The following is a 15,224-nucleotide window of genomic DNA, read 5'->3' as shown; positions in this document are numbered from 1 at the left end:
CGTTACATCGCTAGTGCAATGCAATGCAACAACACACATATCATCTCTTTAAAGAACATGGGAATGATTTAGTTCTGGTGTGCAATGCAATGCAATGCAAAAAGTGCATAACCTATATGTTATTCTTCAGTGCACAACGTTAGAGCGTTAGTGCAAAGCAATGCAATGCAGTTGCAAAGCAATGCAACAACACACGTTATGTCTTTAATCAACATGGGAATGAGGTAGTTCTGGTGTGCAATGCAATGCAATGCAAAAAGTGAATAACATATGTTATTCTTCAGTGCACAACGTTAGATCGTTAGTGCAATGCAATGCAATGCAATGCAATGCAATGAACCAACGCAAATCAATGCAATGCAATGCAATGCAACAACACACGTTATGTCTTTAATGAACATGGGAATGATTTTGTTCTGGTGTGCAATGCAATGCAATACGTGCACAACGTTAGATCGTTAGTGCAATGCAATGCAGTGCAAAGCAGTGCAAATCAATGCAATGCAATACAATGCAATGCAACAACACACGTTTTGTCTTTAATGGACATGGGGATGATTTAGTTCTGGTTGTGCAATGCAATGCAAAAAGTGCATAACCTATATATTATTCTTCAATGCACAACGTTAGAGCGTTAGTGTAATGCAATGCAATGCAATAAAATGCAATGCAATGCAGTGCAAAGCAATGCAATGCAAATGCAATGCAATGCAATGCAATGCAATGCAATGCAATGCAATGCAATGAAATGCAATGCAATGCAATGCAATGCAATGCAGTGCAAAGCAATGCAAAGCAATGCAAATCAATATAGTGCAATACACTGCAATTCAAAAACACTTGTTATGTCTTTAATGAACATAGGAATGATTTAGTTCTGGTGTGCAATGCAATGCAATACGTGCACAATGTTAGATTGTTAGTGCAATGCAATGCAGTGCAAAGCAATGCAAATCAATGCAATGCAATACAATGCAATGCAACAACACACGTTTTGTCTTTAATGAACACGGGAATGATTTTGTTCTAGTGTGCAATGCAGTGCGAAAAGAGCATAACCTATATGTTATTCTTCAGTGCACAACGTTAGATCGTTAGTGCAATGTAATGCAATGCAATGCAATAAAATGCAATACAATCCAATGTAATGCAATGCAATGCAATGCAATGCAATGCAATGCAATGCAATGCAACAACACACGTTATGTCTTTAATCAACATTTGAATGAGGTAGTTCTGGTGTGCAATGCAATGCAATGCAAAAAGTGCATAACATGTTATTCTTCAGTAAATCGTTAGTGCAATGCAATGCAAATTGAATGCAATGCAATGCAATGCAACAACACACATATCATCTCTATAATGAACTTGGGAATGATTTTGTTCTGGTGTGCAATGCAATGCGAAAAGAGCATAACCTATATGTTATTCTTCAGCGTTCGATCGTTAGTGCAATGCAATGCAGTGCAAAGCAAAGCAAAGCAATGCAATGCAATGCAATGCAATGCAATGCAATACAATGAACATGTCTTTAATGAACATGGCAATGATTTAGTTCTGGTGTGCAATGCAATGCAATACGTGCACAACGTTAGATCGTTAGTGCAATGTAATGCAGTGCAAAGAAATGCAAATCAATAAATTGTGGTATGCAATGCAATGCAATGCAAAAGTTATTCTTCAGTGCACAACGTTAGATCGTTAGTGCAATGCAATGCAATGCAATGCAATGCAGTGCAAAGCAATGCAAAGCAATGCAAAGCAATGCAAAGCAATGCAAAGCAATGCAAAGCAATGCAAAGCAATGCAAAGCAATGCAAAGCAATGCAAAGCAATGCAAAGCAATGCAATGCAAAGCAATGTAAATGCAATACAATGCAATGCAATGCAACAACACACGTTAATGAACATGGGAATTATTTCGTTCTGGTGTGCAATGCAATGCAATGCAATGCAAAAAGTGCATAACCTATATGTTATTCTTCAGTGCACAACGTTAGATCGTTTGTGCAATGCAATGCCATGCAATGCACCAACAAACGTTATCTCTTTTAAGAACATGGGAAGGATTTAGTTTTGGTGTGCAATGCAATGCAGTGCAAAAAGTGCATAACCTATATGTTATTCTTCAGTGCACAACGTTAGATCGTTAGTGCAATGCAATTCAATGCAATGCAATGCAACGCATCAACACACATATCATCTCTATAATGAACATGCGAATGATTTAGTTCTGGTGTGCAATGCAATGCGAAATATGCATAACCTATAAGTTATTCTTCAGTTTACAACGTTAGATCGTTTGTGCAATGCAATTGCAACAACACATATGTTATCTCTTTAATAAACATGGGATCGAGTTAGTTCTGTTGTGCAATGCAATGCAAGTAGTGCACAGGCTATATGTTATTCTTCAATGCACAACGATAGACAGTTTGTGCAAAGCAACAAAACATATTTTATCTCTCTAATGAACATTGAGTTAGTTTTGGTGTGCAATGCAATGCAATGCAATGCACGAAGTGCACGAAGTGCATAACCTATGTTTGTTTAATGATGCTCAACGTTATATCGTTTGTGCAAAGCACATAATGTTATAACAATGAGCTTTACATAGGTACGCTTTTGACCTACTGAACATATTTCTGGCATAGAGTCCTTAAAGATGTTATATCATCCTGACAAAGGTACAAATTTGACATACAGAATTTTTTTCTGGCCAAGGAGTACTCGAAACTTGACCTTTCCATTTATAGTCGTTGACTTTTTCTGATGTTACGTCAGCCATACAGAAGTCCATATTTGACCCAAGGAACATATTTGGCCAAAGAGTCCTCGATCTTGGGCTTTCTATAAATACTCATAGACTCCTTCTGATGATTCATAAGCCATATAGATATGGACATTTTTCAAATTATGTAAAATTATAGACTGCTTCTGATGATAAATCAGCTATACAGAGATCCCCTTTTGACATCCTGAATATATTTATGGTCAAAGAGTCCTCGATCTTAGACTTTCTATACATACTCATAGACTCCTTCTAATGCTACATAAGCCATATAGATATCCATAGCTGACCTTTTGAACTTATTTGTGGTCAAAGTGTCCTCAAAATTTTTAAACAATATAAAGTTATTGACTCTTTCTGATGATAAATCAGCTATTCAGAGGTCCCCTTTTGACATCCTGAATATATTTATGGTCAAAGAGTCCTCAATCTTGGACTTTCTATACATACTCATAGACTCCTTCTGATACTTCATAAGCTATATCCATATCTGATCTTTTGAACTTATTTCTGATCAAAGGGTCCTCAAAAGATTTTAAACTATATAAAGTAATTGACTCTTTTTGATGATAATTCAGCTATTCAGAGGTCCCCTTTTGACATCCTGAATATATTTATGGTCAAAGAGTCCACAATCTTGTTTTTTCTATACATACTCATAGACTCCTTCTAATGCTACATAGCTGACCTTTTGAACTTATTTCTGGTCAAAGGGTCCTCAAAAGTTTTTAAACTATATAAAGTTATTGACTCTTTCTGATGATAAATCAGCTATACAGAGGTCCCCTTTTGGCCTACTGAACATATTTATGGCCAAAGAGTCCTCGATTTTGGGCTTTCTATACATACTCATAGACTCCTTCTGATGCTTCATTACCCTTATAGATATCCATTTCTGACCTTTTGAACTAATTTCTGGTCAAAGTGTCCTCAAAATTTTTCAAATTATGTAAAATTATAGACTGCTTCTGATGATAACTCAGTTATACAGAGGTCCCCTTTTGACATCCTGAATATATTTATGGTCAAAGAGTCCTCGATCTTGGACTTTCTATATATACTCATAGACTCCTTCTAATGCTACATAAGCCACATAGATATCCATAGCTGACCTTTTGAGCTTATTTCTGATCAAAGGGTCCTCAAAAGTTTTTAAACTATATAAAGTTTTTGACTCTTTCTGATGATAAATCAGCTATTCAGAGGTCCCCTTTTGATCTACTGAACATATTTCTGGCCAAAGAGTCCTAAAAGATTAACGCTATACATTCAAATATATATCTTCCGATGTTTTATTATCCTGACAAAAGTCCATATTTTTTTCTGGACAAAAAGTACTCAAAACCTGACCTTTCCATATATACTCGTTGACTCTTTCTGATGTTACGTCAGCCATATAGAAGTCCATATTTGACCCAAGGAACATATTTCTGGCCAAAGAGTCCTCGATTTTGGGCTTTCTTTACATACTCATAGACTCCTTCTGATGCTTCATAAGCCATATAGATGTCCATATCTGACCTTTTGTACTTATTTCTGATCAAAGGGTCCTCAAAAGTTTTTAAACTATATAAAGCTATTGACTCTTTCTGATGATAAAATTCAGAGGTCCCCTTTTGACATCCTGAATATATTTATGGTCAAAGAGTCCTCGATCTTGGACTTTCTATACATACTCATAAACTCCTTCTAATGCTTCTTAAGCCATATAGTTATCCATAGCAGACCTTTTGAACTTATTTCTGATCAAAGGGTCCTCAAAAGTTTTTAAACTATATAAAGTTATTGACTCTTTCTGATGATAAATCAGCTATTCAGAGGTCCCCTTTTGGCCTACTGAACATATTTATGGCCAAAGAGTCCTCGATTTTTTTGTTCTTTCTATGCATACTCCTTCTGATGCTTCATAAGCCATATAGATGTCCACATCTGACCTTTTGAACTTATTTCCCAGCAAACACAGAACGTTCCCCTAACGTTCCCGTTTGGTTCCCATTTGGTTATTTTTTTGGGAACCAAACAAGAACGTTCTGGGAACGTTCCCTGTAGGTTATTTTTAGGATCTTTGTTTATAACATTAAGGGAACGTTCCCAGAACGTTCCCTGTAGGTTATTTTTAGGTTTAAATTTATAACCTAAAGAGAACGTTCTGGGAACATTCCCTTTAGGTTATTTTTTGGATATATTTTTATAACTTTAAGGGAACGTTCCCAGAACGTTCCCTGTAGGTTAGTTTTAGGTTTAAATTTATAACCTAAAGAGAACGTTCTGGGAACATTCCCTGTAGGTTATTTTTAGGATCTATTTTTATAACTTTAAGGGAACGTTCCCAGAACGTTCCCTGTAGGTTATTTTTAGGTTTAAATTTATAACCTAAAGAGAACGTTCTGGGAACGTTCCCTGCAGGTTGTTATTTAATAACCTAAAGAGAACCTTCCCAGAACGTTCCCTGCAGGTTATTTTTAGGTTTAATTTTTATAACCTAAAGAGAACCTTCCCAGAACGTTTCCTTGCAGGTTTTAGGTTTTATTTGTATAACCTAAAGAGAACGTTCTGGGAACGTTCTCTGCAGGTTATTATTTTAATATCACTTAGCCTACTATTAACAGGCAGATTACCAACTGACAACGTCGTCAGTACGGTCCCCTAAGGTTATAAGATAACCAACAACGTTCAGATCTATTCGCAATAACTTTTTATTAATGATATTTTAAATTATGTTATATTTTAATTCTATATGTTTATTTAAATGCTGCATGACTTTGAAGTGTTTTAATGCGCATGCGCGTGATCAAACACTGGAGCACGTGCGCTGCTCGAGAGCAGATGGAAACGTCATCGACAACTGACAAACAACAAAACTCCCGTCTCTCGCTGTTGGTTTCACTGCTTTCAGGTAAGTTTAGACAACAAAATCTCACAAATAATACACACAAACGCCCCTGACACATTTCTTACGTGTAATTGACACGCTTCTGTTAAATATTTATTTTAAAGAAATGGTTTTATGTCTTTGAAAAAGTCCGTTAGCATCTACGCTAGCTAACCGGTTTCAAAAGACAACGTTAGGCCTAAGTTACGTTAAGTTGAGGTCTTATTTATGAAAGTTTGGGTTTTTAAACACATATTTAGTGTAGATAACAGTTTTTGATAGTTTTGCTGGTAATTTGTCAATGGGAAGTAAGCTAATTTATTTAGGCTAACCAAAAAGAATGCACTGTATTGTTAACTTAATCAGTGACGTTACTTACCAATATTGCTAAAATGTGATTTCAGAATAGCGAGAGAAAAAATAAAACTCTACAACAAGGGGTGAGTTATTGTTTAATCATGATGATAATTCCATATGCATTTATTTCACAATATATTATCTTAAGATTTGTATATATTTATCTTTTCTGCATTTCACCTCTGTTCTAGCTTGGTTCCTTGTAATAAACCTATCACATGTAATATTTTTGGCTCTGTGACAAACAGCATGTTATGTTCCTAGATCATCATGCTGTGATGGCCTGCTGCACTCCCTGTCCAAGAAAATCTCTATGAACCATATGACTAGTAAGCAAAACCACCTCAAACATGCAGTGCACTGCTGTCCAAAGGTTTGGGGTCTGTAAGATTTATGCTTTTGAAATAAGTCTCACATTTTAAAATCATTAACCCCAAGTTTTTTCAGTGAGATTGTCCTTGAGAAGCCTGTAAGCTAAATAATCAGCTAAATAATAGGCGACTAATACAATATTATAATGGTCATAGTTATAATAATTCATTTAACTATTATGATAACATGATATCCTGATGATTACTATATTTTATTTTATTTCTTTAGGTCTGTTTTGAATTATGTTGGCCAATGAGACTGACAACATACTGTCCAACTCAAAGGTATTTATGTATTTTTTTATTTTTTTTTATTGATCAATACTGAAATTCTTTGTACTTTTAAATGCGGTTCAGGGGGTCGACAACTTTAGGCAGTTATTTTTCACAGATTTATTTATTTAATGTTTATTTGACAGGGACAAATGCATAGAACATTGCTTTATAAAAAATACAAAGTAGATGCCATGCATACAGGTTTATAGCCATGACTAATTTGCAACCCCTAGATATCTTGGGCAGCTGTGGCTCATACTCTTAGCCTTTAAAAATGTTTGAATTGATATCCCCAATGCAATATCAGGGGGTAAATATATCATTAGAGTTCTTAAAGTTATGGCTTTGCTCTTGTTACCAGATGAGATAAAATCCCTATTGTTTGGCCCTGTATTCTTCAGGACAAGACCTTGATGCCATCCACAGTCAGTAGATGAAGAAGGTGAGTTTAGCCGAATTCAGTTCTCTTTCACTTTTTTTTTTTAGCTTAAACAGACACGTGCACGCAAAATGAAGTCAAAATGGCGAGTTTCCTCTTGTCTTGTGTTTTAAACAGAAAGAAAACGGATGCGTGTCATTTATATTAGTTCTGCGCATTCGTCTTAAAGGGACAGCAGCCTAACGTACCCGCAGCTGCTTGTGTCGCCAATGGTGATCAAACATCAAAAGAGAGAATGACTTGTAGCTTTAGCAAAGATACATTAATTTTATAGTTATTTTATTTTTACACTGAAGACTTATTTTACATTTTGATAAATCAATTTCTGTACCTGATAAGTTAGATTTAACTGAAAAACATAATGCACTGCTTATTTCAACTGTGTTTTTCTTCTATTGTATTTATCTATGCTTGTTATCTATTGTAATTTTCTATGCAGGTTCACTCTACAAAATCCCCCCAATAGAGGTTATGCGGAGCGCCCAGCGGTTGAACCGGAAAGAGGTCTAAGCATTTCCGCTTTTCACTTCCGTACACATCTGCAGCGGTAGGTGATCTCTGAGTTTACTGTTAATTTTTGCTTATTACACTAAAATTCTTACTTCTGTTTTAATTAAAATGTCACGAAGGCTAAAATATCAGAAAAGGGAACATCCGAACAGCAGTTTTTGTTGTGTGCCGGTCTGCTCTATGTCGGGGAAAATGAGTAGTACAAATAGGTTCTGTACTCATAAAGTGACGTCAACATCAGCAGTAGCATTCGCCGTCAGGCAAGTGTTATTTAAATAAACTCCTGATGTACTTACAAACTTTCCAATGCCTCGTTTAATGAGTACAGAACCTATTTGTACTACTGTAGTAGTTTGGTACCATTCTGGGCATTATTAGTGGGGTAATTTACCAGATACAAACCTGGAGCCGTTAGCGCATGCACTAAACCATACGGCTGATATCTCTAAATAAACTCTAAATTTTTCAATATTGTGCAGCACTAATATTGAGCATATCTTAAAGTGAACCTGGAATGATAATTTGTGATACCAGATGAGATGTATGTATGATAGATTTTGAACTGTACTATTTTTTTATTTCAGGTTTTCTGGGATCCCAGCGGAAGGCATCAAGGCATCAGATGTTGGCCTGGACAGATGCACCTGTAAACTACACCGACCTTTGCTTTTGCATGGATGGCTGATTATTACCATGTTCTGTGAGGGTTTCATTATAGCAAAACTGAGCACCTGTGACAGTGGAATTTGTAGGTGTAAAGTCACAGAGATTAAAAAAAAAAAATTGATAGCAGTTTCAAACTTTTTTTCACTTTCTTTCTCATAAACAACACAGCAGTTACAGGTTTTCAAATTCTTCATTGGAGGTGAGACTTATACATAAAAGGTAGAGCGAATTCGCAGGTCAGAGTTCACTAGACTTAAATATTATTTTCTCTGTTTTTTATTTGACTTCAGAGAGAGAGGCTTAATATGGGTATCCTTACCCCTATATAAAACATTCCTTTTTTGATTTGTAGTCTGAAATAATAAATAGTGCAATATAAATAAATGCAATGTAGTGTTTTGAAATATATAAATTTTTCTATACACATTGATGCTGAAATATCTGAATAAATACATGATACCAGCAGCGCTCGTGCTCATATCTCCTACAGCTTGTGATCCCAATTGTGATCCACAATCCCACCTCACTCTTTTCATTTGCTCCAGATGAATATTAATGCCATTACAGGGCTTGAATTTTGGCATGGGATTGTGTGTCCATGTAACGCGTTGTCTTTTAATTTTCTTGTTAAATTTGCAGATGGTGTTGGGAGTTTAAATGTTTTGAGCGGAGTGAAGATTGGCACATTCATGTATATTGTATATAAATGAATACTTTTTCAACTTTATAGCCAAAGTTATAGGCTACAGTTTGCAAAAAGATCGTTTTAATTAAAATGTTTGTGCAGTTTTATTTGAAATATTTTCATGTTTGAAATATTAAATGTAAATTACTGTTCCTGAATACATTTTGCTAACGCTGTTTTTAATGACTTATTTTAGGTTGATAATTAAACAATGAATAAACAAAAACATGGATTGTGTGCTGATTTATTTATTTAATACAAACTGATTGATTTACTTATTAGTGATAGTTTCTGTAAATTCAATTTATTGTAATAATATATTCATAGGATTCTTAAGTGTTTGAACAATAAACAATGTAGAATATGTTGTTTGTAGACCTACAATTTGTGTACAGGCATATCAGGATGTGTAGACGTTAGGAGAACGTTCCGGGAACGTTCTGGGAACCTTTCGGCAACGTTCCGGGAACGTTCCCCTAACCTTCCGGGAACGTTACGAGAACCTTGCGGGAACCTTTCGGGAACGTTCTGGGAACCTTTCGGGAACGTTCCGGGAACGTTCCCCTAACCTATAGGGAACGTTCTATTAACGTAAAGAAAACTTTCCTGGCTAACCAATAGGGAACGTTCTTGGGAACGTTCTGGGAACGTTCTGGGAACCAAAAACTAACGTTCCCAGAACGTTCCCAGAACGTTAAATTGTTAGCTGGGTTCTGGTCAAAGTGTCCTCAAAATTTTTCAAACTATATAGAAATTATAGACTGCTTCTGATGATAAATCAGCTATACAGAGGTCCCCTTTTGACATTCTGAATATATTTATGGCCAAAGAGTCCTAAAAGATTAACACTATACATTCAGATATACATCTTCCGATGTTTTATCATTATGACAAAAGTCCACATTTGACAAACTGAATTTTTTTCTGGCCAAGTATTCAAAACGTGACCTTTCCATATAGACTCGTTGACTCTTTCTGATGTTACGTCAGCCATACAGAAGTCCATATTTGACCCAAGGAACATATTTCTGGCCAAAGAGTCCACGATATTGGACTTTCTATACATACTCATAGACTCCTTCTAATGCTACATAAGCCATATAGATATCCATATCTGACCTTTTGAACTTATTTCTGATCAAAGGGTCCTCAAAATTTTTCAAACTATATAAAATTATAGACTGCTTCTGATGATAAATCAGCTATACAGAGGTCCCCTTTTGACAACCTGAATGTATTTATGGTCAAAGAGTCCTCGATCTTGGACTTTATATAGCCTATATACATACTCATAGACTCCTTCTGATGCTTCATAAGCTATATCCATATCTGATCTTTTGAACTTATTTCTGATCAAAGGGTCCTCAAAAGATTTTAAACTATAATTGACTCTTTCTAATGATAGATCAGCTATTCAGAGGTCCCCTTTTGGCCTACTGAACATATTTATGGTCAAAGAGTCCTCGATCTTGAACTTTCTATACATACTCATAGACTCCTTCTAATGCTAAATAAGCCATATAGATATCCATAGCTGACCTTTTGAACTTATTTCTGATCAAAGGGTCCTCAAAAGTTTTTAAACTATATAAAGTTTTTGACTCTTTCTGATGATAAATCAGCTATTCAGAGGTCCCCTTTTGACCTACTGAACATATTTATGGCCAAAGAGTCCACAAAGATTAACACTATACATTCAGATTGATATCTTCGGATGTTTTATCATCCTGACAAAAGTCCATATTTGACATACTGAATTTTTTTCTGGCCAAGGAGTACTCAAAACTTGACCTTTCCATATATACTCGTTGACTCTTTCTGATGTTACGTCAGCCATACAGAAGTCCATATTTGACCCAAGGAACATCTTTCTGGCCAAAGAGTCCTCAATTTTGGGCGTTCTATACATACTCATAGACTCCTTCTGATGCTTCATAAGCTATATCCATATCTGATCTTTTGAACTTATTTCTGGTCAAAGGGTCCTCAAAAGTTTTTAAACTATATAAAGTTATTGACACTTTCTGATGATAAACAGAGGTCCCCTTTTGGCCTACTGAACATATTTATCGCCAAAGAGTCCTCGATTTTGGGCTTTCTATACATACTCATAGACTCCTTCTGATGCTTCATAACCCTTATAGATATCCATTTCTGACCTTTTGAACTAATTTCTGGTCAAAGTGTCCTCAAAATTTTTCTAATTATGTAAAATTATAGACTGCTTCTGATGATAAATCAGCTATACAGAGGTCCCCTTTTGACTTCCTGAATATATTTATGGTCAAAGAGTCCTCGATCTTTGACTTTCTATACATACTCATGCATACTCCTTCATATGCATACTCCTTCTACTGCTACATAAGCCATATAGATTTCTGATCAAAGGGTCACTTATTTCTGATCAAAGGGTCCTCAAAAGTTTTTAAACTATTTAAAGTTTTTGACTCTTTCTGATGATAAATCAGCTATTCAGAGGTCCCCTTTTGATCTACTAAACATATTTTTTTTTGCCAAGAGTATGTATAGAAAGCCCAAGATCGAGGACTCTTTGGCCAGAAATATGTTCAGTAGGTCAAAAGGGGACTTCTGAATAGCTGATTTATCATCAGAAGCAGTCTATAATTTTATATAGTTTGAAAAATTTTGAGGACACTTTGACCAGAAATCAGTTCAAAAGGTCAGATATGGATAACTATATGGCTTAAGAAGCATCAGAAGTAATCTATGAGTATGTATAGAAAGGCCAAAATCGAGGACTCTTTGGCCAGAAATTTGTTCAGTAGGCCAAAAGGGGACCTCTGAATAGCTGATTTATCATCAGAAAGAGTCAATAACTTTATGTAGTTTAAAAACTTTTGAGGACCCTTTGATCAGAAATAAGTTCAAAAGGTCAGATATGGATATCTATAGGGCTTATGAAGCATCAGAAGGAGTCTATGAGTATGTATAGAAAGTCCAAGATCGAGGACTCTTTGGCCAGAAATATGTTCCTTGGGTCAAATATGGACTTCTGTATGGCTGACGTATAAAAGAGTCAACGAGTATATATGGAAAGGTCAAGTTTTGAGTACTCCTTGGCTAGAAACATTTTTCAGTATGTCAAATATGGACTTTTGTCAGGATGAAAAAACATCGGAAGATGTATATCTGAATGTATAGCGTTAATCTTTGTGGACTCTTTGGCCAGAAATATGTTCAGGAGGTCAAAAGGGGACCTCTGAATAGCTGATTTATCATCAGAAGCAGTGTATAATTTTATATAGTTTGAAAAATTTTGAGGACACTTTGACCAGAAAAAAGTTCAAAAGGTCAGATATGGACATCTATATGGCTTATGAAGCATCAGAAGGAGTCTATGAGTATGTATAGAAAGCCCAAAATCGATGACTCTTTGGCCAGAAATTTGTTCAGTAGGCCAAAAGGGGACCTCTGAATAGCTGATTTGTCATCAGAAAGAGTCAATAACTTTATTTTGTTTAAAAATTTTGAGGACCCTTTGATCAGAAAAAAATTCAGTATGTCAAATATGGACTTTTGTCAGGATGATAAAACATCGGAAGATATCAATCTGAATGTATAGCGTTAATCTTTGTGGACTCTTTGGCCAGAAATATGTTCAGGAGGTCAAAAGGGGACCTCTGTATAGCTGAGTTATCATCAGAAGCAGTCTATAATTTTATATAGTTTGAAAAATTTTGTGGACCCTTTGATCAGAAATAAGTTCAAAAGGTCAGATGTGGATATCTATATGGCATATGTAGCATTAGAAGGAGTCTATGAGTATGTATAGAAAGTCCAAGATTGAGGACTCTTTGACCATAAATATATTCAGGATGTCAAAAGGGGACCTCTGAATAGCTGATTTATCATCAGAAGCAGTCTATAATTTTATATAGTTTGAAAAATTTTGAGGACACTTTGGCCAGAAAAAAGTTCAAAAGGTCAGATATGGACATCTATATGGCTTATGAAGCATCAGAAGGAGTCTATGAGTATGTATAGAAAGTCCAAGATCGAGGACTCATTGGCCAGAAATGTGTTCAGAAGGCCAAAAGGGGACCTCTGAATAGCTGATTTATCATCAGAAAGAATCAATAACTTTATATTGTTTAAAAATGTTGAGGACCCTTTGATCAGAAATAAGTTCAAAAGGTCAGATGTGAATATCTATATGGCATATGTAGCATTAGAAGGAGTCTATGAGTATGTATAGAAAGTCCAAGATCGAGGACTCTTTGGCCAGAAATATGTTCCTTGGGTCAAATATGGACTTCTGTATGGCTGACGTATAAAAGAGTCAACGAGTATATATGGAAAGGTCAAGTTTTGAGTACTCCTTGGCTAGAAACATTTTTCAGTATGTCAAATATGGACTTTTGTCAGGATGAAAAAACATCGGAAGATGTATATCTGAATGTATAGCGTTAATCTTTGTGGACTCTTTGGCCAGAAATATGTTCAGGAGGTCAAAAGGGGACCTCTGAATAGCTGATTTATCATCAGAAGCAGTCTATAATTTTACATAGTTTGAAAAATTTTGAGGACCCTTTGATCAGAAATAAGTTCAAAAGGTCAGATGTGGATATCTATATAGCTTATGTAGCATTAGAAGGAGTCTATGAGTATGTATAGAAAGTCCAAGATCGAGGACTCTTTGACCATAAATATATTCTGGATGTCAAAAGGGGACCTCTGTATAGCTGATTTATCATCAGAAGCAGTGTATAATTTTATATAGTTTGAAAAATTTTGAGGACACTTTGACCAGAAAAAAGTTCAAAAGGTCAGATATGGACATCTATATGGCTTATGAAGCATCAGAAGGAGTCTATGAGTATGTATAGAAAGCCCAAAATCGATGACTCTTTGGCCAGAAATTTGTTCAGTAGGCCAAAAGGGGACCTCTGAATAGCTGATTTGTCATCAGAAAGAGTCAATAACTTTATTTTGTTTAAAAATTTTGAGGACCCTTTGATCAGAAAAAAATTCAGTATGTCAAATATGGACTTTTGTCAGGATGATAAAACATCGGAAGATATCAATCTGAATGTATAGCGTTAATCTTTGTGGACTCTTTGGCCAGAAATATGTTCAGGAGGTCAAAAGGGGACCTCTGTATAGCTGAGTTATCATCAGAAGCAGTCTATAATTTTATATAGTTTGAAAAATTTTGTGGACCCTTTGATCAGAAATAAGTTCAAAAGGTCAGATGTGGATATCTATATGGCATATGTAGCATTAGAAGGAGTCTATGAGTATGTATAGAAAGTCCAAGATTGAGGACTCTTTGACCATAAATATATTCAGGATGTCAAAAGGGGACCTCTGAATAGCTGATTTATCATCAGAAGCAGTCTATAATTTTATATAGTTTGAAAAATTTTGAGGACACTTTGGCCAGAAAAAAGTTCAAAAGGTCAGATATGGACATCTATATGGCTTATGAAGCATCAGAAGGAGTCTATGAGTATGTATAGAAAGTCCAAGATCGAGGACTCATTGGCCAGAAATGTGTTCAGTAGGCCAAAAGGGGACCTCTGAATAGCTGATTTATCATCAGAAAGAATCAATAACTTTATATTGTTTAAAAATGTTGAGGACCCTTTGATCAGAAATAAGCTCAAAAGGTCAGATGTGAATATCTATATGGCATATGTAGCATTAGAAGGAGTCTATGAGTATGTATAGAAAGTCCAAGATCGAGGACTCTTTGACCATAAATATATTCAGGATGTCAAAAGGGGACCTCTGTATAACTGAGTTATCATCAGAAGCAGTCTATAATTTTACATAATTTGAAAAATTTTGAGGACACTTTGACCAGAAATTAGTTCAAAAGGTCAGAAATGGATATCTATAAGGGTAATGAAGCATCAGAAGGAGTCTATGAGTATGTATAGAAAGTCCAAGATCGAGGACTCTTTGACCATAAATATATTCAGGATGTCAAAAGGGGACCTCTGAATAGCTGATTTATCATCAGAAAGAGTCAATAACTTTATATTGTTTAAAAATTTTGAGGACACTTTGACCACAAATAAGTTCAAAAGGTCAGCTATGGATATCTATATGGCTTATGTAGCATTAGAAGGAGTCTATGAGTATGTATAGAAAGTCTAAGATCGAGGACTCTTTGACCATAAATATATTCAGGATGTCAAAAGGGGATCTCTGTATAGCTGATTTATCATCAGAAGCAGTCTATAATTTTACATAATTTGAAAAATGTCCATATCTATATGGCTTATGAATCA

At 35.4% G+C, this 15,224-nt stretch overlaps 1 long non-coding RNA gene across 2 annotated transcripts; it reads left to right on the top strand.

Moving 5' to 3' along the window:
* Positions 1–5,969: 5,969 nt before the first annotated feature.
* Positions 5,970–8,747, top strand: LOC308704912. Of its 2 annotated transcripts, none has more exons than XR_014031849.1 (6): positions 5,970–6,103; positions 6,285–6,349; positions 6,621–6,676; positions 7,069–7,109; positions 7,546–7,653; positions 8,201–8,747. It is a non-coding gene; the product is annotated as an uncharacterized lncRNA (long non-coding RNA). The 2 variants fall into 2 exon arrangements; XR_014031850.1 differs by having other exon boundaries at positions 7,029–7,109; positions 8,201–8,338.
* The last annotated feature ends 6,477 nt before the right edge of the window (positions 8,748–15,224 follow it).

The sequence above is a fragment of the Scardinius erythrophthalmus genome (assembly GCF_964197995.2).
Source record: "Scardinius erythrophthalmus genome assembly, chromosome: 1".
Classification (NCBI taxonomy): domain Eukaryota; kingdom Metazoa; phylum Chordata; class Actinopteri; order Cypriniformes; family Leuciscidae; genus Scardinius; species Scardinius erythrophthalmus.
The sequence above is the reverse complement of the archived record's forward strand: the minus strand, read 5'-3'. Positions and strand labels throughout refer to the sequence as shown.